We start from the raw sequence: 22,871 nt of genomic DNA on the forward strand, positions 1-22,871 counted from the left end.
CCCCTAGGTCTAACAATGCATAAACATCTTTGTCAATGACTAGTAACGTACTAGTGACTACATCAGGAGAATCTTCCTAATACTCGCGATCTTGAAGAGCATACAACCTGTTTTGGCGTTGTCCGCCAATTGTACCAGATGAGTTACCCTGCAGAGTCGGGTGACCTGCTGGTGCTGCTGAAGTTGTGGTCTGAGCTCTAACATTATTTCCCCCTTGACCCTTGATTAAAGTTTCAAGGACACTTCATTAAATTCTAAGTGTCAATGATCGCTAGTTGGTATAATAACTTAACTAAATGAGTTGGGGTCGAATCCCAGAGGGAGTGGTACATATTTAAGATTCAATATGAAAGTATGAATATTCTCAAGTCAATCATAGGTATAGACATTTATGATTAAAAACATACTTGAAATTAAAGAAGTTGGCACGAATGTCAAATAACAGGGGGTTTTGGTTGTAATTATCAACTACAACAACAACAAATAACAAGGAATAACAATAATGAGACGGGTTCTTGGCATGCAATTTGATTATAAGCTAATGTAGACCAATGGGTAATTGCAACTATTAGTAAATAGTTGTAAATTAGTGAATAGGCTAGACTATAGAGGAGGTAAATTTTATCTCGAACAATTTACCCCGAATCAAGTCAGTTTCTTTCGAACACCAACTAGGAAGCAAATAAGAAAAGCCTACGCCTTAGTCCATTCACTCTCTCGAGCTGAATGTGTGGAAAAGGGTTTAGGATTCACTCTCTTGAACTGAACCCATGACAACTCAATACCCACAGACCATCAATCAATAATCTTGGTTCTAAAACCTCTCTTTCGATAAAGCAAAAAACACGAAGGTAGAACTGCATTTGCAACTACAATCCTTTAATTTTAACAACAATTAATGATTGAAATTACTTCTAAACAACATTTAAACTAATAATTAGCAATACGCATAAGCTAAATCAACCCATAATCACATAATCACACCCGAAGAATTGGGTTTTACCTAGACATCATAACAAGATAAAAATCGTTACCAAAATTGTGTTTTCATCAACTGGGTAAGATTAATTTCGTCTTTACAAAGGTCCAAATTGAAGAATCTCAAAGACCCACTTCCAATTTCTCAAAAATAGAAAACTTCAATTCTTCAAATCTAAGGAAAACTTGTCTAAATACTCAAAGTTCAAAGTCTCAGATGATAATCTAAGATATGATAAAATATAGATATTAAACTAAACATTCATAAATGTATCTATAGTTGCATAAATTATGTTGTGATTAGCAATTCGGAGCAGTAAGTTCGGCTCGTCGATGTCACGACCTGAGAGCACCCCCTAGTCGTAAAACGGCGTACTTGACCCCGAAGGGGTTTAATACAAGCATCTTAGCTCATTCATTGCATATACAATAGAAAATACTGCAGAATTAAAAACTTTATTCAAAACCAAATTATTAAAAACTCTTTCATAAAGCAGCGAAAATACTAAGTCTCATATGCCCATCTTAAGAAAAACTTTAACAAGATAGGGTCACGGCCCTTTACAATCGAAAATACTAGAATGTCTATTACAAAGTCTTAAACATAAAGGAACTAGAACAAAAAGAGTCTTTGTCCTCGATCTATGAGAACAAACCAAATCTTGGAGGAAAACTCTATCTAAGCACTTCAACTTCTAGCTAGAAACGATCACTTGCCGGAACCTGCACTTGTAGTAAAAACAAGAGAATATGGGTTAGCACACAAAAATGTACGAAGTATAATGACCATGCAAAAACATGCTTTAAAAGGGATATTTTGTTGAAAGTCATTCTAGTATGCCATTTTTGATAAAACCTCATGAGTACAATTATAAGAGGCATAATACAAGTCACAACCAACATACAAGAGACTATCCACATAATAGACATGTTCAACATATAAACCCATTAGCTTTACCTTTAGCCTTTCACCTCAAGTAACCCTTAGGCAACACTTTGTGCAATGTATGGATAGCGTCCCATACCACCACCCACACTAAGGTACCACCTTAAGATCACCAAAAGTAAACTTACCATTCATCATGCTTCACATTACGATTAATCATGCTCAACTAGTACCAACATACAACACATAAGTAGATTCATCAAGTAAGTCATTTCATCACCTTAGGGCCTCCATCTAATGTTATCCCAAGACACACCTAAGTAAGACATGAAGTGGCAGCCCATACTACCTCTTCATACCACACCTAGGTATTCCTCAAGGCTACAATAGAGAAGAACCTTTCTATTTCAACATAACATGCTAGATAACTCACTTCATCAATATAAGCTGCTCATTTATCATTTCATTTAGACACTAAGTCAACATTCTTCTTTAGATTCATTTAGGACACATTCAAGCATTTAAAGGACTTCACACATTAGTCATTAAGACTTAGAGAACTCACTATAGCACCTTCAAAGCCTACTCGTGCAATATAGAGATAGCATCCCATACTACTACCTACACTTTGTAGTACCTATCAAGTTACTAGAATGCACATCTCCTATGATGGGAATAAGCGTTTAACTGACATAGACCATGCAAGCTAGACAAGGAATTCGGTGTCATATAGCCCCACACCGTAAAGAGGTGTTCCACTTGCCTAAGTTAGAACAATAGCATTAGCTAGGTGAATTCTTAGCTTGGATGAAATCCGCTGGCTAATATCCTATGTGGGCACATAGTTATAGGATAGGAAGATGTTCATTGGAACTTTAGCCTAACATTGGGAGAGTTTCCATCTAACCATATCCACTCAGTGCTTAGCCTACATTGCCATAGATTATTTCATTCACATTACATTAGTGTATTAGGGAGGAATGCCATAGGCATATCGAACCATGATACATCATTACCAAGGAAGGAATGTTATAAGCCTATCGATCTGCGGTACATTCAAGGATAGCTCTAGGGTCCATATGAAAGGAATGCTATAAGCCTATCGATGCATGGTCCCTCATTACAGTCTTATACTCATGAAAGGAATGTTGCTAGCCTATCGATTCATGGTACATTGACTCATTAAGAAAGGAACACCACTAGCCTATCGATTCTAGAGTTTTCGTTACATTTCATCATTTAGGAAAAGAATCCATAAAGCCTATCAATTCATAGCCATCAAGTCAAGACACTTTCATCACTCATATTTGAAAGGAGTTTCATAGCATATCGATTCATATTCATCAAGTCAAGTAGAAAAGGATGCATAAGCCTACCAATTCTAGATTCAACAATTACAATATAGAAACCTTTCATATTCATCCTTTAACTCATCAGTGTCAAATTGAGAAATGGCCTTTCAATACTAACACAAATACATGTTCATCATTCTATGATTGAATCATATGTAAGTCCTTCACATTATACAATCATATACACAATATCAAGACAATACTTCAATTTCTCATATAATGCCTTCAAGGCTATGATCACAATGTACATGTAAGTAAACATCTCCACCTTTCAAGTGGATCAATATACAATGTAATGTAAACACCTCCACCTTTCAAGTGGATCAACAATTCAAGAGCAATTCTACTACATGAGAATTAGGTCACAACTTACCCTTTGATGCTTATCGTGACCAACGACACTAACCTACTATTCGAGTGTCTACGATCGTCAAAAATATAGTAATCCAACAAAGGGTTGGGGTCGTGTCTCAAGGAAGCGGTAGTGAAGATAGTAGCCAATTAAAATTTTCCTTTTGTATTTAGTTGTAGTTGAAGAAATTTACGTATAAAAACAAAGTAAATTAAGGGAGTGACACAAAAGTGTCAAGTACCGATGGGTGTTTGTCACAAGTAGTAAAAACAATGAAAATAACAAGAAAATCAAGTATGGGGAAATATTCTTGGGGTGTGACCGCAATACAAGTTAATATAAATAGTTGGGTTCATGATTTCAATTGGAAATTTGTAAGATAATAGTGAATAGGCTAAGCTTTAGATGGAAATAAGTTCTCTCTCGAGCAACTTACCCCGTTTCAAATGGGTTTCTCTCGGACACCTATTTACCGCATGAAGGCCAACCTACGCCTTACCCCACTCACTCTATCGAGCTGAGTGTTAGGATATAGGACTAGGGCTCACCCTCTTGGGCTGAACTTCATGTCAACCCACTCCTTAGGCCATTAGTCTAGCGGCCTTGGTTTCACGACCTCTCTCTCGAGCAAGCCGAAAACACAAAGGTGGGTTTGTATTTGCAACTACAAACCCATTAAATTAAACCACAACCACTAGGAGAAATCACCATTAAAATACATCTAACCTATCAGCAAGCAAAGCCCAACAATAATCTTAACTCATATTAGCTAAATCACACCCCAAGAATGGGGGCTTTTTAGCAACACATCAATAAATAAACAATTATACCAAAAATGATAGCAAAATCAAATGGGTATAAGAAATTAAACATTAATGTAAGCAAAGAAAGAAGATTTGACAAGACCCACTTCCAATTGGGGAAGATAAACTCCTTTCTTCAAGTCTCTCAAAAACTCTCTCCAAACTTGAGAGAAAAATACAATAAACTAATATTTTAAGAGTAAAAATTATACTAATGTTCGGATCTCTTCAAAACTAATAAAAAGCTAGTATTTATAGTTTCAGAAAATAGTGTTGCAGCGGATCATTCGGTGAGGTAAGTGGGAATCGCTGATCGACTTGACGATTCGCCCATCGTCTGGTTTGTAGCCCTTCTGTGCTTGCCTACAATCTTTGCGTCCTGGACCATTTGGCGGTATATTTCTACTTCGTGGAACTGATCGGTGATACGCCGATTGCTGCTTTCATCCCCTTTTTGATCCTCTTCCTTCAGGGCTTCGCATATTGGAACAAAGGGCGAAATGTCCAATCGGCGATTCACCAAGTGTGCTTGGAGATGCTCAGGCTTTAGTTTCTTCGTTCTCTTGAGCCTTTTTGTTCCTTTTTGCACCTAAGTGTCCATGATTCCATTAAAACATCAAATACCTAAAACTTGAGAGTGTTCATTAGATATTGAGAGAAAATAAGCATTTGAGGACACTATTTCTATTAAAATAAATCCCTAAATGAGTATAATCTGAGGACTCATCGACACCTCCAACTTAAACTATTGCTTGTCCTCAAGTAAAACTCAAGTTGAGTTGTTCAAATAGGATGTCTCAAATAGTGCTACACAAGACTCAACCATGAACATATACAACAAGACTCAAACTACTCATGCAACGATCAATTGTGTACTCAAAGATTCAAGTTGTGACAAACCATTATCAAAGATTCTCATGCTCGCAATTCTTGCTTCAAATGCAAGTGCAAGCTCAACAAAAGTGTCTAAATGCCCTCGCACAAATGATGATTCCACATTCACACACAAAAGTCAACCAATTTAAGATCAGAAATCAGATGCAACGGTCACACTCAAAAAGAGGAATACAATGCATGCTTTCACCATAGGTTTGCCCTTATTTTCCAATCAACCTTAGGTTCAGCTCACTCAAGATCAAAAACGGTCTTTTCAAGGCTTGTAATGGGGCTGAGTGCAAAGGTATGGTCATTTAGGCTTAGTGACTTTCATCCTCATGAGATGTGGTGCTCTCAACACATCCTTATTTTCTTCTTTCATCAATTTTTTCTTCTAGTTCTTTAGAAGTCATCCTATTATTCACTCTCCATGTATTGCTTGGAAACCCAATTTCTTTCGTACTTTTATTTCACCCCTTTGTTTTTCACTTCTTTTCTTTTCCCTTTTTTTTCTTTTTTTTTATATGGAGGGTTTCCATTTAGTTTTGCAATACCATGGGTTAATAGACACTTCTTCTTGCACTTCTTTATTTCTTCCTTTTCCTTTTCACCACACCCCCAACATAGGCTTTTGGCCTAGGTTGGCTATTCACTTAAACACATCTCGAGAGGATTCTAGGTAATGGATGAAGAGAGGTCTATGTTTTCATCAAGTTTCTTCCAAAGAAGGATAGGCTCAAAGGGTACTCACGAGTAGTTCACACGCTCACAGGGTAGGCCACAAAAAGAGGTATATGTCAAATTGGCTCACACTCTTCAAAAGTTGCCTAAGATCATTTCAAGAGCAAGCCTTACTTAATCAATCGGACTAACAGGGTAAATTCTAGGTGTATTCATGCATGGTTCACAATAAGCTCATCACACAAGGCATCAACACTAAAGTCAAACAATACTACACACCTTTGCTATTGTGCAATGGTCATCACACGAGAATTAATTTGATACATGGGTAATCACAACGAGATGCAAAGAGTTCATATATTGTTTATGCAACTTCATTTGGTCTCGTTGTAGCCGCACATTCATGTTTATTAGATTGAGAGCACTATTCAAGTAATCAGTATTTGAGTGAAACCAAGACTCAAATTTGTACAAGAACAACCACTTTCAACACAAGAGGTGGCGAAAATTTTCAAAGAATGAAAATTTTTCGGAAGGGACAAAATTTCTTTGCAAATTAAAAACATAAAGGAGCTATAAGCTCAAGAATCCACGAAAAGCAGTATAAGCTAAGATTAAAAGGAACAGACAACCCAAATGTACACAAAAACACAAAAATTTATAACAAGCAAACAAAGGTGAGCCTCACCCCACCACAATAAAAAATGTTTGTCCTCAAATGCATTTTATAAGTATCCAACAGTTAAAGTAAAGAAAGAACAAAGAAAGAGGTAAAGAGGGGATCCTGTCTACACGCTTATTCCATCTGTCAGGGTATTGTTGCCCAATGCATTAGCCTGAAATTCGACAATGGTCCCCGGATTGTCATTATGGTTCTCATTGTGTTCATTTGCCTTAGCTTCTGCAGCGATGCTAGCAGTAACCATTCTGTCCCCGTCATGGCTCGCCAAAAAGGAGTTTATAGCCGTGTAGATTATGCGTTTCCATGAAGGAATAGCGGGATCAATGAGGACTCTTCTGTTGGAGCGTGCTTTCTTACTTTCTCTTTTCTCTTTTGTCAATTCTACTATCTTTTTGTCTCTTTTGAAATCACTTGCTCTTATATGTCGGGGTAGCATATTTCTCCCTCCGACCTTTGGTCTAGCCATTTCTGTAAATGACTTCGAGACAAAGTTAGACAATATTTAAACAGGGGCAGGGGAGTCTTGGGTGTAGAATTGCTTCACCAAAATAGTTGATGAAGTGCACATCCATTTAAGCGCTTCGCTGAAAATGATGCATAGATGGTACAAGGGTGCAGACAAAGGGGTAGATAAGGAGGCTTTCGGCGGGTCTCCGAGTGTGCTTAGCAACATCACACTTACCGCCAAAGTAACAGATCAATCAATACATGCAACATTCAATTAAAGGTGAAATGGGGATGTTAGGAGAACCGCCAAGCAGTTCGGCGAGCTCGATTCAGCTCGCGAAACTACCCAACGTGTCTATTTTTAACTCATTTCTTTCAAATTCAACGTTGCAACCCCTGAGAACGCAATCAAATCATGCATACATGAAATTCACACGTCCCATACTTTCCATCACCCCGAACTACTCAGACTTCTTCCGGTTTTGCCAACTTTGGCCACTTAACTACGATTACCCTTAAGAATGTTGTCACCCATTCCCTCATTGAGCAATTTTTATTATTTAGAACAAATGGGGGCTACTTAGACTTCACCCAATCAACCTAACAACGAGTATGCAACACCCATTTCGAGTTCATTCAAAATCATAACACAAGCACTAAAGCATTCGATTATTAAGACAATTTAGGCAAAGGTTTCGACTTGAAAAGAGCATCATGACAACCTATGATTATCATAGAGGCCCAACACACGTCAACCTGATACTACAATTATAAAAGAGTTCAAAAGTTTTTTTTAAAAAAATTCGGGGTTTTAGAGACTAACCTTTAATGACGATCAAATTGTTTTTGAAACGCTAGGCAGCAAAGGAATGCAACCCCAAGCACTAATTATCAACTACAATACTAAAAGCAAGCAATAATCTAGAAAAGATTACCTTGATGTGAAGTGGAGAAGTTTAAAAGGAGAGAGAGTGGGAAAATTTAAAAATTCTGAGATTTTTGGCACTCTATAACCGTTTAGTTCTTGTCCATTCGGCGATGTAAGTCAACTTGCCGACCCACTCAGCGGGCCGCCGAGTGGTCATTTATCCCACCATTTCTTCAAAATCTTTAATTTTCTGGGGTGGGATTGATGGTCTGCATCGAGATCGCCAAGCAGGTTGGCGATGCGCCGAGCTGCTTCTTGAGTTCACTGAGTTTTACAGGCTCTGTACAACTCTTATATTGAGCCAAACGGCGGATCCAGTCGGGATCACCGACCTGTTTAACGACTCGCGGAATAGACTTTCTGCTCGCCAACCTGAGATTTTCCACACTTTCCTTGGTTTATCTGCAACATCAACACACCATCATTTATAAAAGTAAAATCCTATTTTTTTACGTTCTTGGGTTCCATCCCAAGAAGCCCCTTATTTAACGTCGTGGCTCGACGTGAGTTATCAGTCAAGCTTTATCATTGTGGTTTGACCTAACGCCATTAGGCAACCCTCCTTCGCTTCTAGAGCAGAGATACGACAGTACGTGGTCCAATAGGTCTTCAATAACCTTAATTGATCTCGAGTGAGAACCAATCATTAGATTCAACCCCTCCATGCTCTCCTTCATCGCCTCTAGCATTCTATCTTGCTCAAGAAGCTTTTGGAGAATGATCAATAGTGTATTATCGATACGTTTTTTCTCATCACTCCTAGAGCTTTCTTGCTCATGAGGAAGTGGATGCTTCCCTTGGCAATTGCACTGGTTTTCCACCTCTTTTGTTTTGGTGGCCAAGTCGTTCAGTTGAGATACCAGTGCCTTTAACTTGGAGTCACAATCAACTCCTTGATTTATCTCAACCGACTTGCCACCCCTTCCCTCAGCAATTCTAAGGTACCTGCACACACAAACAACTAAAAAGAAAAACAAAACTAACAGTAAAATTAGTAAAACTACACGAAAAAGAACAAAAAGCTCTAGTTAACTACATTTTCATGTGACACCACTCCCCGGCAGCGGCGCCATTTTGATGCTTATCGTGACCAACGACACTTACCTACTGTTCGAGTGTCTACGATCATCAGTAATATAGTAACCCAACCAAGGGTTAGGGTCGTGTCCCAAGAGAGCGGTAGTGAAGATAGTAGCTAATTAGAATTTTCCTTTCTAGTTAGTTGTAGTCGAAGAAATTTACGAATAAAAACAAAGTAAATTAAGGGGGTGACACAAAAGTGTCAAGTATCGATGGGGGTTTGTCACAAGTAGTTAAAACAAAGGAAATAAAAAGAAAATCATGTATAGGGAAATATTCTTAGGGTGTGACCGCAATACAAGTAAATATGAATTGTTGGGTTCATGCTTTCAATAGGAAATTTGCAAGATATTAGTGACTAGACTAAGCTTTAGATGGAAATAAGTTCTCTCTCAAGCAACTTACCTCGTTTCAAATGGGTTTTTCTCGGACACCCATTTATCGCATGAAGGTCAGCCTACGCCTTACTCCAGTCACTCTCTCGAGCTGAGTCTTAGGATATGGGACTAGGGCTCAACCTCTTAGGATGATCATCATGTCGACCCACTTCTTAGGGCATCAGTCTAGCGTCCTTGGTTTCACGACCTCTCTCTCGAGCAAGCCGAAAACACATAGGTGGTTTTGTATTTGCAACTACAAACCCATTAAATTAAACCACAATCACTAGGTGAAATCACCATTAAAATACATCTAACCTATCAGCAAGCAAAACCCAACAATAATCTTAACATATATTGGCTAAATCACACCCAAAAAATGGGGATTTTTAGCCATACATCAAGAAATAAACAATTATACCAAAAAGTTGGCAAAATCAAATAGGAATAAGAAATTAAACCTTAATGTAAGCAAAGGAAAATGAATAGAGAAGACCCACTTCCAATTTGTGGAAGATAAACTCCTTTCTTCAAGTCTCCCAAAAACCCTCTCCAAACCTGAGAGAAAAATACAAAAAACTAATATTCTAAGAGTAAAAATTATACTAATGTTCGGATCTCCTCAAAACTAATAAAGAATTAGTATTTATAGTTTCAGAAATAGTGTTGCGGTGGATCGTTTGGCGAGGTATGTAGGAATCACTGATTGACTCGGTGATTTGCCCATCATCTAGTTCGTCGCCGTTCTGCGCTTGCCTACAACATCTTTGCATACTGGACCATTGGGCAATATATTTCTACTTCACAGAACTGATCGGCCATACATCGACTACTCCTTTCATCGCCTTTTTGATCATCTTCCTTTAGAGCTTCGCGTACTGGAACAAAGGGCGAAGTATGTCTAGTCGGCGATTCGACAAGTGTGCTTGGCGATGCTCAGGCTTTAGGTTTTTCGTTCTCTTCAGCCTTTTTGTTCCTTTTTGCGCCTAAGTGTCCATATTCCATTAAAACTTCAAATATCTGAAACTTGAGAGTATTCATCAGATAATGAGAGAAAATAAGCATTTGAGGTCACTATTTTTATTAAAATAAAGTCCTAAATGAGTACAATCTAAAGACTCATCACCCTTCTCAAAAGCTATAATCACCATTACTCAGTTCTCCAACAATTCACCATATATAGGCATAGATAATAATAGAAATCAATAATACAACTCAATCTAATCATAATTCCATCAACATTCATTCATAATCATAAAACCCACTTCATAAGCCAAATTTAGGAATATAGAGAAATCATGGGTTCATAGAGTTTTTCATATTAAAATCATCAATTAAGCATCAATCTAATCATACTTTATCATTTGAATTCGTTTCATGCAAGAACCCATGAATTTGAGTGAAATCTAGGTTTTTGGTGAAACTTGAAAACGTTGAAAACATCTTTGAGATTGGCTCTAGGGTGAAAACTAACCCTAGATAAAGGATCACAATACCTTATACTTGAAGAATCCCTTGAAATTTAAGAAGAAACACCTTGAAATCCCCAACCCTAGCTTGAACTAGCCCTTGACCTCCAATGGAATTCTGGAGAGAACTTTTTAGGAGAGAAGGATTTTTATTAGGGGAAATAAGAAGAATCAATTCTAAAATACCTTTTTAACGTTTTTAATACACATAAAATACCTATAAAGACTTAAAATAATCGCCCATGCAATTTAAAAGACTTGGGGTGAATTTACCAATTCACCCCTCACTTAGCCGAACCCAGAAACCAGATTGCAGGTCCAATCCACAAGTCACCATCCACGGACCGTGGATGGATTGACGGGACTGTACTGTCTCTTCGTGGTTTGGATCAAAGACCCTCATTTGGGGGTCTTGAACTACGGAGGCCATCCACGGGGCGTGGATGGACCTACGGGGCGTGAACCTCATCCGTAGGTCACCCCCTTTGAGGCAACCTCATGGTTTCCTTGGGGTCTTGAGGTCTAGAATTAGGGTCCTACTCAAGGACCCTTAGGGTGGTCCTTGGGGAGTCGTACCTTAACGTCTAACCCCTAAACATCTCAACCATGGCTCGGGACAACATAAAACACCATCAAAACTCAAGACGAACACAAATGAACACACGTCAAGCTCTAGTTTCACTAGTTCATTTTTAGGGTCGCTACAATCGATTAGCTTGGTGATCCGCCCTTCGGTCAGTTCCATAGTCTTTTTGCTAGGCGTTCAGCATAATCAAGTTCTGTACCTTTGGGCGATCCAACACTGCATCACGGAATCACTCGACGACACGCCGACTGCTCTTTTCTCGTGCCAACTTGATTTTCTCCTTCAGGCCTTGGCACACTGGAACTTTTGGCGAGATGGTGTCCATTCGGCGACAAGCCAAAGGGACTTGGCGATCACCAGGCCTTCATTTCTTCCTTCTTTCAGCTCGCTTCGTTCCCTTTTGCAAATTAGTGTCCATGCTTTGTTCCTCAATCCAAATACCTAGAAATCAAGGATTTTACATTAGCTATTGGCACAAAAGAAGCATTTGAGGACTCTAAATCTATCCAAATAAAGTCCTAAATGAGTCCAAATCGTGGACTCATCAACACCCCTAACTTAAACTTTTGCTTGTCATCAAGTAAACCTTAAGTTTAGCAATTCAAAAAGGATGTCTCAAACAATGCTACACAAGACTTAATCATGAATGCACACAAAAAGACTCAACTTACTCATGCAAGGATCAATTGTTCTCTCAAAGATTAAAGTGGTAACTCACCATTATCAAAGATTCTCAAGGTCACAATACTTGCTTCAAATGCAAGTTCAAGCTCAACAAAGGTACTCAAATACCCTCACACAAAGAATTATTCCATATTCTCACACAATGGTTCAACAATTTATAGTTTCGGAATCTCATACAACTCTTACACTCACAAAGAAGAACACATGCATGACTTCACCCATAGGTTTGCCCTTATTTTCCAATCAACAGTTTTTCAGCTTACTCAAGATAAAAAAGGTCTTTTCAAGGCTTATAGCGGGGCTGAGTGTAAAAGTATGGTCATCTAGGCTTAGTGGCTGCTATCCTCATGAAATGTGGTATGAACAAAAGTCACCCATCCTCATTATTCACTTTCCATGGAATATCAGGCACCCCATTTTCTTTTGCAACTTTATTTCAAACTTTTTCATTTTTCTTTTCTTTTTCTCTCTTTTTTCTATGGAGGGGTTCGATCTTTCTCAAAACCATGAGTCAAAGAGGACTTCTTTGCAATTCTTGATTTATCTTCTCTTTTCACCACACCCCCAACTTAGGCTTTTGGCCTACGTTGGCTATTCAAACAAACCACATTCCACTAGGATTAAGGGTGAAGGAATAAAGAAAGGTTACAATTTCATCAAGTTTCATCCAAGGAAAGGATAAGGCTCAAAAGGTGTTTAAGAGAAGTTCACACACTCACAAGGTAGGCCACAAAAGAGGTATAATGTCAAATTTTTCACTCTTTAAAATTGTTGCCTTAGATCATTTCAAGAGCTTGCATCACTTAATCAACCGGAAAAATGAGGCAAATTCTAGGTGTCATCACACATCATAGTAAGCTTATCATACAAGGGATTGACACCAATGTCAAACAAGACTCCACACTTTCGCTAGTGTGCAATGTTCATTACAAGAGACTCAATTTGATTATCGGCGAGTAACAACGAGATGCAAAAAGTTCACATATTGCCTATGCAACTTCATATGGCCTCATCGTAGCTGCACATTCATTTTTGTTCGATTATGAGAACTATTCAAGTCATCGGTATTGATCAAGACCGACATACAAATTTCCAATAGAACAACTACATTCAAACAATCAATAGGTGGCACCAAATTTTGAAAAAGGGTCAAATATCAGTTACAATTAAAACAAGGAGCCACAAGCTCAAATATCCACAAAAGTAGTGTCAAAACACAATATATGTAGCACATCCATGGACTAAGCAGTAGGCAAGCCCTCATATGCTAATGTAGCACCTAGAGCCCTGCCAAGTACAGTATTAATGTGGTCGCTACTCTACCCGACTTCCTTTGCCCGGACCATTACCAACTTCACCGGTCTAAAAGTGTTGGCCTTATTCTTCCCTTTTAGCACCAGCTCTCCATATGTTGTATAAAACTCCCAGACCCACATAGAAATGTAGGGGCCTCAGGGCCTGGTGAACTGCTCGAACCGATGAAAGTGGAGGGTGTCCTTCACTGCGGAGTATCTGTCCACTAAACCCTCTGTGGATAGTAGTTTCTCCTCAAGGATCGTTCGCAACCCATCGACTTTCAATATGATAAGTAGTCAGGGAGGAGGAACCACTGGTGGCACAAAAGCCACATGAGGTGCCGGAGCTAGCATTGTAGCTGCTTGAGAGGAGGCTAGTGGGACTCTTGTTGAGTCAGGACAAGATCTAGCACATATATCCATTGTTGAGGATTGTAATGGTTGGTCATCCTCAGCTTAAACAATGCAACTTGGGAGTTAAAGGCTACTCCCTCGCTGCCAGAGTTGTGCTCCAGAACCTCAGTCGGGCTTGCCGACCTCTTCGACGAGTCATCGACTGGAAATTTAGCTCACGAATCTGCACATTTCAAACACATTCCACACTTTAATCTGACAATCAGTACACAATTATTTCACAAACAAAAAGAAAGAAAATAAAACTTGGGTTGCCTCCCAAGAAGCACCTTGGTTAACATCGCGGCACGACGTAAGGCCACACTCAAACCTCATTCTTGGGGTTGACCATAGTGTCACTAGGCCACCCCCTTGTTGTCTCAGGTTTAAATGAGACGAGATATGACCTATTTAGGTCTCCAACTATTTGATCGAGATGGAATGGAGGTAACCGTCTAGCTAAGGGTTGACACATCTTCCTTCATCTCTTTCAAAATTTTGTCAGTCCCCTCAACCTTGTAGAGAATATGAGATAGCATGTCTTCAGACCGACAACCCTCAGAATCCTTTGGCTTTTGGCGCTCATGGGGAGGACCATATCTATCCTTATCCCCATCACTCTGTTTCTAAGTGGGGATACGGTCCCTCCACTCTATATCATGATCCTTCCAACCTTCATCCTTGTTCCATCCTTGGTTACCACCCTCCTTTGGGTAGTTTGAATGACAACCACCACCTTGGTTGGCTAGGATATTCATCTCTTCATTGTACAAAGCCTCAAACTTGGCCTCATCAGGACTAACACACCCGACACCCACAACATTGACACTTTGAGCACCAGCTCCCATGACATTTTTGGACAAAATGTCAAGTTGTGTCATGATTTTAACCATGTTCTGATCCCTCTCTTAGTCTTTTTCAAGCTGCTCCTTGGTCAATTTAAATGTGATAGGGGAGACCTGATCTTCGCGGGTATACCAAGCCTGATTTATTGTCATCATACCATCCAAAAGTTGGGCTACCATAACATAACGTTGTTGCAACAAACCTCCCAGAGAAAGTTGGTCAGGAACACCAACTTCTTGAATCGCAGCCAAGTCTCATGAATTGGCTCACCTCCAAATGCTTAAAGCTCTGAATGCTGTCTCAAAGAGTAATCATCTTCGAAGGAGGGAAAATCACACTAGAAATGCAGTGACAAGATTTTCCCACGAAGTGATTGATTCTTGTGGCAATTCAGCCAGCCACTTACATGCTTCTCCCATTAAAGAAAATAAGAACAACCTCAACCGGACCGACTCTTGGGATATGTTTTTGAAGGAGGACGGCCCGCAAACATCAACAAAGTTTCTAATATGCTCATGGGGATCCTCATGAGCCAAACCACCAAACAACCCCTTCAATTGCAAGAGCTGTAGCATAGTGCTACTAATGTGGAACACAACATTCCCTTCAACCAACGGCAAACGAATGGCACCAATTCCACCCATAAGATGAGGGTCATTAGAATTAGGCTCATTAACATCGTTGAGGTTGCCGATGTCATCTTGGTGGCTCACATGGCTACCATTGCTTTCGTTCACACACATACTCTCTCTTTCAAAACATAAACAAGCAAACAAGACTAAAAGTAAGATTCAACTATAACTAACAAGAAAAAAATTCAACTTAACTAAAAAATCTTAACCAACACCACTCCTCGGCAGCGGCGCCATTTTAATTAACGTTTAAAGGATACTTCATCCAATTCTAAGTGTCAACGATAGCTAGTAAAAAATAACCCAACTAAATGAGTTGGGGTTGAATCCCACAGGGAGTGGTACATGTTTAAAATTCAATTGGAAAGTACGAATATGCTCAAGTCAATCATAGGAATAGACACTTACTTTTAAAAACATACTTCAAACTAAACGAGCTGACACAAATGTCAAATAATAGGGGGTTTTTGTTTTAATTATCAACTACAACAGCAACAAATAATAAGGAATAACAATAATGAGACGGGTTCTTGGGATGTGATTTGATTATAAGCTAATGCAGACAAATGGGTATTTGCAACCGTTAGTAAATAGCTATAAATTAGTGAATAGGCTAGACTATAGAAGAGGTAAATTTCTCTTGAACAATTTACCTTGAATCAAGTAAGTTTATATTGAACACCAACAAGCAAGCAAACAAGAACAACCTACGCCTTAGTTCATTCACTCTCTTGAGCTGAATATGTGGAAAAGGGTTTAGGATTCACTCTCTCGAGCTGAACCCATGATAACCCAATAACCACAAACCATCATTCAATAATCTTGATTCTAAAACTTCTCTCTCGAGCAAGCCAAAAAAAAAAAGGTAGAACGGGATTTGCAACTATAGTCCATTAATTTTAACCATAATTAATGATTGAAATCACTTCTAAATAGCATTTAAACTAACAATTAGCAATACCCATAAGCTAAATCAACCCATAATCACATAATCACACCCCAAGAATTGGGGTTTTAGCTAGACATCATTAAAAGATAAAAATCGCTACCAAATTATGTTTCCATCAACTCGGTAAGATTAGTTTTATCTTTACAAAGGTCAAAAGTGAGGAATCTCAAAGACCCACTTCCATTTTCTCAAAATGGAAACCTACAATTCTTCAAAGTTAAGGAAAACTTTTTTGAATACTCATAGTTCAATGTCTTAGATGATAATCTAAGATATGATAAAATATATATATATAAAAATAAATGTTCAAAAATGTATTAATAGTCGCCAAAAATATGCTGCGAAGTGTCAATCAACACAGTAAGTCAGGTTCATCGATCAGCTTGATGATCTGCCCCTTGGTCAGTTCCATCACCTTTTTGCTTTGGCCTTCAGCATCCTCAAGTTCTGTAACTTTGGGCGATCCAACACTGCATAGCGGAACCACTCGGCGACGTGCCAACTGCTCTTTTCTCTTGCCAAATTGATTTTCTCCTTCAGGGATTGGCACACTAGAACTTTAGGTGATATTGTGGCCATTCGGCGACTCGCCAAAGGGACTTGGTGATCACCAGGCCTTCAATTCTTTTTTCTTTCGACTCGCTTAGTTCCCTTTTGCAAATTAGTGTCCATGCATTGTTCGACAATACAAAATACCTGGGAATCAAGGATTTTACATCAGATATTGGCACAAAAAAAGAATTTGAGGACACTAAATCTATCCATATAAAGCCCTAAATGAGTCAAAATAGTGGACTCATCAACCCTCTTTACCAGAAGGACAATCTCTCAAACTGTGACCAGACTGACCACACCCAAAGCATCCTTCCTTTCCTGCAAGACACTCACCTGGGTTAGGTTCTGGTGCCTGAAATACTACATTGAGACTTAGAGCCTAATGCCCTACCTTTATGATCATTTCAAAACTTGGGGGGCGGAACATTGGCTGATGAAGGTGCTGGAGCTTATGACTTTTGTTGAATACTCATAATTGCCTGTTCTAGCATTTTTGTTCTCCTTAGCCCGTTCCTTAAGATTATCCCCCTCAACCTATTGAGAATGAGTCATGAGCCTAGAAATGTTCATATTTTCAAGCAACATAGAATTCCTACACTCTCTTTTCACTAAATCGGATACCCCATATAGATACTTGTTCATTTGAGCCCCGAAATCAGCAACCATGTGAGGAGCATACCTGGAGAGTTGGGTGAACTTAAGACCATAATCTTGGACCGATATGCTACCCTGCCTCAAATACATGAACTCCTAAGCTTTTACCTCCCTCAACTCTCTTGGGAAGAACATGTCCAGAAAAGTCTCACTAAAGCACTTCCAAGTGATAGGAGTTGCATAAGTACCCCTCTTCTCTTTCCATTGAGTATACTAGATATGAGCTACATCTTTAAGCTTTTAGGATTCCAACTCTACCCTATCATAACCTATCACTTGGATCACTCCAAAAATCTTCTTGACCTCATTTATGAAGTTTTGGGGATCCTCGCCAATCTGCGATGCTCAAAACTCTGGCGGATTCATCCCAACAAAATCGTGAAAACTGGCTGCCACTAATCCACCACTAGAATTTGCAGGAACTTGAACCTGCTGGTTGTTCTGATAAGTCACACTTATAGCTGAATGTTGAATGGCATTCCAAAACTCAGCATTCAAAACTTCTTGATCTGGGACTAGAGGAGTTGTGTTAGCATTGCATGCATTCCCATTACTTCCATAACCTCAATGAGGAGGTATGATATGTAAGAGCATAACATCGAGTTAGAAATGAGAAATTAGATCATACCTCACGCACGATAAGAGTAACAAGAAAATGATGTTTTCCTAAAACACTTCGTAGCCTCCCTCTCATTAGATGTGGTGCACTTCACACCCATGAAAAAGTATCTACTTAGTGCGGCTTTTCAGACAACCTAGGACTCTTAAACCTAGTGCTCTGATACCAAGTTTATCACGCCCCGAGGCTACCACCTGGACGTAGACACGGGACCTAGGATCATAAGAGACCCCAAGCTAACCCTGCTGACATATTATAAGCACATTAAAGATAAATTGAATCAATAAATACTGTGTGGAAGCTAATCGTGACATAAATCTTAAATGATGGGGGAATACCTATATACTAGATCTGAATATATAAAACTGAGAGTTTAACAACAACTGAAAAGTAAAACTTAAATACTAAAGCTAAAACTAATTATGTCTGAAATAAATCCTCTACTGCCTAGAAATGTTGGGACATGCCCCAACTAGATCTAACAAATACTAAAAAATAAAGACTAAAAGCAAAGGAAGATAATCATGTCAATCATCCTCGAAGAATGAGGAATCACCACTGATGTTACTGAACTGAAGATCAGGAACCGATCTATTTGTGATATGGAGGTTGAGAAACTGAACCTACGTCACGAGAAGATGTAGCGTAGAGTATGCATTAGTACTTGAAAGGTACTGAGCATGTATGATAGAGTAAATTTGAACAATAACATAACTGAACGAAAGCATAATATATGAGCAATGATAAGAGATAAGCATGATACTAAACTTTTAATGTTGAACATGAAATAACTGAATGCAATGACCAAGTTTATAACATACTAAGACTAAATATTGAACTCTGACTGATACATGGTCAATGAAATAGAATCTGACTATAAGGGAGCTAATAATAACTGACATAAAAACACATGAGCTAAATGTGGAGTCCGATATATACACCCCATCTAGAGGACCCAATATACCCCGCCAGAGGTATAGAGGCATGGCTGGTGTGATCACTAAAATGATGGCCACAGATGGGACTTACAACCTACGGGGACGTAGTTCTGGGACTTGAGTGTGACTGACCCTAGTCCACTCGGTATTAAACTTCTCCCAATTGATTATGGACCTAACAATTTATTATTGAATTTCTATAATACTGTATAGCTCAGGGTTCTGACATGCTAACTAGAAATGCAACATTAATGTACTGATAATGAAACATTCAAATCTGAGGGATCTATATGTGATATAACTGACCTAGCATGTGTAATTCATGAACTAAAAGAACTACATAGCTAGGGTTCTGAATATCATACAAGAAACAGAGCAATAACATGATAATCTGACTTGGATCATTCTAACAGCAAAAACCCAACAATTTCTAACATTCAAGAAACCCTAGGTTTAGATAATATCAAGGGAATCAAGATTCTGACTCAATTCTAGGGACCTAATTGGTGAAAGGAACCCACTAGTGAAATCCTACATACCTGGTGACAAATTCTACGGAGAAATCTTTCAATTTCAGGGTTGGATATGATGAAAACTTGTTGCATTTTTTCTCTAATTTTCGCTTGACTTAGGTAATTAATTGATTAGGTTAGGTTATAATTTGTTTACTAGGCTAAAACTGACCTAAACCATGTAGTTTAGGGGTTAAACGACGTAGTTTAGGTGTCCAACACATAGGACGAAACACCAAAACGATCCTACTTAAAAACCTAACGAGGCTAACCACGGGCCTCTCTGAAGGACCGGCAAAGGGACCACAACCGATCAAAGAGGTCGTGGTCTGGTTCCAGTAGCTAATTGTTTTTGGATGTGATTCCATGGACACCACCACGATTCGTCATCAAGACTATGGCCCGTGAAGAGTCCCGTGGTCTGACGTCTGGGCCTGGTGGACTCTGATTGGCTTCCATGATTGCCAGGACGGTCCGTGAGGTGGTCTATGGCCCATGAAGTGATTCATGGTCCACCTCTTTTGGGAAGGGGCTCAGTCCATGGGTAGGATAACGGACCGTGGACCCTATCATGATCTGTGAACCCTGTCGTGGTTCACTAGTTCATGTGATTTTTGTTGCAGTTTTCTAAGTCTGGTTTCTGAGTTGTTACAACCTTGATAGGACCTAAGTTATTTCATGAGGATATGGAGAAAGTCTGACTTATTAGAGAAAGGTTGAGAACAGCCCAATGTTGATAAAAGTCCTGTGTCGATGTTAGAAGAAAAGATCTTGAGTTTGATGTTCATGATTGAGTTTACTTGCAATTCTCACCCATGAATGGTGTAATGTGATTTGGAAAGAAAGGAAAGCTTAGTCCCCGTTATGTAGGCCCATATCATATATTGAGACGTATTAGTAAGGTTACTTATGAGCTTGAATTGCCTAGTGAGTTGGCATCAGTAAATCCAATTTTCCAAGTCTCTATGTTGAAAAAGTGTGTTGGACATCCGACATCCATAGTTCCCATAGAAGGTTTGTTAAATGATGAAAATATTTCTTATGAATAAGTTCTGGTTGTGATTTTATACCGGAAAGTTGAGAGGTTGAGAAACTAGGAAGTTTCTTTGGTGAATGTATTATGGAGGAATCATTTAGTTGAGGGTGCTACTTGGGAGGCCGAGGCCGATATGGTGTCCCGATATCCTCATCTTTTTCCTTCTACTCCTACTGTAGCTTGAGGTAATGAGTTCCTCATGGTTTACAGTTTTGTTTTGGTGTCATGTGTTTTAGACATTCCCGTGATTTCCTTATTTTATACATTTTCATGAAAAACTTGTTTTCTGAAAGAAAATGAGTTTACTTGATTGATTTTTCTCATATTTTTGGGCATTGAGTATGATTTGCCTATAGACTTCATGAGAAGATATTGAGCATGCTTTTAGCTTGGAAATGGTAGTTCCTCCTTGAATATGAGTACACATAGCATATAGACTACATGATATGATGATATGAGAATGTTGTAGTATGGAGACGATGTTTCCTCCATGATGTATATGCGTTTATGTAATTTCATGCATATTGGACTTCTAGGTCTAGTTCATATCTTCCTCGTGTTGCATTGCTTAAGTTTAGCTTAGATTCGAAGTTCCTCCTTGGTTGCGTACATTTTGATGAAGTTTCATGCATGATGGATTGCTAGTTTAGAGTCCTTATCTTCTAGTGATATCTAGAATCTCATTCAAGAACGAATGATACCAAGGAGGACATAATCTAACACCTCAGATTCAGAAAAGGGAAATATATTCATTTCGCATCCATTCGATGAAGTAGCTCGAGGATGCCGAATGACTCGGCGATCCAACGAGTACCCCCCCCCCCGGCTTTTTGGCTTGATCTGTAAGTTCAGTATGTTGTAACTCTAGGCGATTTGGATCAAGCTCTCCATTCCATTCAGTGAACCACCAAAACGGATCCCCATCGCCTAACTAACTTGGTCTAAGAGCTAGCTCACTGTAATTTTTGGCAAGCTAAAGGCTCACCAATGGCCCTTAGCGAGCTTTAGTGGGTCTCAATTTCAGATTTTAAGCCATGGACTTCTTGGTCTTTTCAAATTATTTGAATTCAATACCATGTCGTTTTACCCCATACCTAAAGACCTATATAAGAGTTATACCCCCAAATTTTCCCTGAAAATCTAGAAAAAGGATTCTCTCAAATTCCTAAAAAGAAGAACAACACTTCCTCTCAAAATTTCTCTCTCTAGAACTTGAAGATGAAGAAAGGTGAAGCTAGGGCTCAAGGTCAAGTCTCCATTCTCCATTGTTGTACGCTTTGATAACAAGGTATGATAGCTTTATTCATAAATGGAATCCTTTTATCCATGGGGGACCCTAAGATTCCCCAACTGAAGGTGGAAATTCCCTAATTTGAGTTAGGGTTTTCTTCTGAGTTGTGGGTGTTTATGAATGTTGATCCAATTGAGTTGATTATGATTGTTTATGCATGAATTTTGTGGATTACATCTTTGTAGGATGAATTTACATGTACCCTTGCTTAACCATGTTTCTAAGGTGAAATTGATGTAAATGGGTTTTGATCCATGAAAGGAGAATTTATGGATTAAGGTGTATTCTTATAGGATAAATAAGGTACATTATGATTTGCTTTGAGATTGAAACATATGTGATGATTATGATATGAATTGCTTTGAGAGTGAAGCATATATGATGAGTACGAAATGTATTGCTTTGAGAGTGAAGCATATGTTATGAATTGTTGATTATTAATATAATTGTTGTTTAAGGGATCATTGCCACATGAATTGCTTATGTATGAATGTAAAAGGTTTTCTCACGTTGAATGATTCTAGGTTGAAAGGATTTCTTACCTAAAATGAATCTAAGCTAAAGACTAAGAAATTGATGATGCTAGAGGTGATTACCCTTGACCTCTAAGTGAGAAGGATATGAGGCGATTACCCATACTCCTTATCATACTGAAAATATGATAAGAGGTGATTACCCTTATTCCTTTAAGTTGAAGAAGAGACGAATACCCTCGTTCTTATAATGTGAATTGGACTATAGGCGAGTATCCATGATCCTTTATAGAAATACAAGAGGCGAGTACCCATGTCACATGATGTTGGACATAGAGGGGACTACCCATTATCCAAATTAAAGATACTAGAGGCGACTACTCATGATCTCATAGTAAGTTGGACAAGAGGCCATGATCCTTTAGGTAAGGCAAGAGGCGAGTACCCATGAGCCTTTATAGAAAGGCAAGAGGTTATTCCCCATGTCTATAAAAGAT

Source organism: Solanum stenotomum, chromosome 3, assembly GCF_019186545.1.
Source record: "Solanum stenotomum isolate F172 chromosome 3, ASM1918654v1, whole genome shotgun sequence".
NCBI lineage: Eukaryota > Viridiplantae > Streptophyta > Magnoliopsida > Solanales > Solanaceae > Solanum > Solanum stenotomum.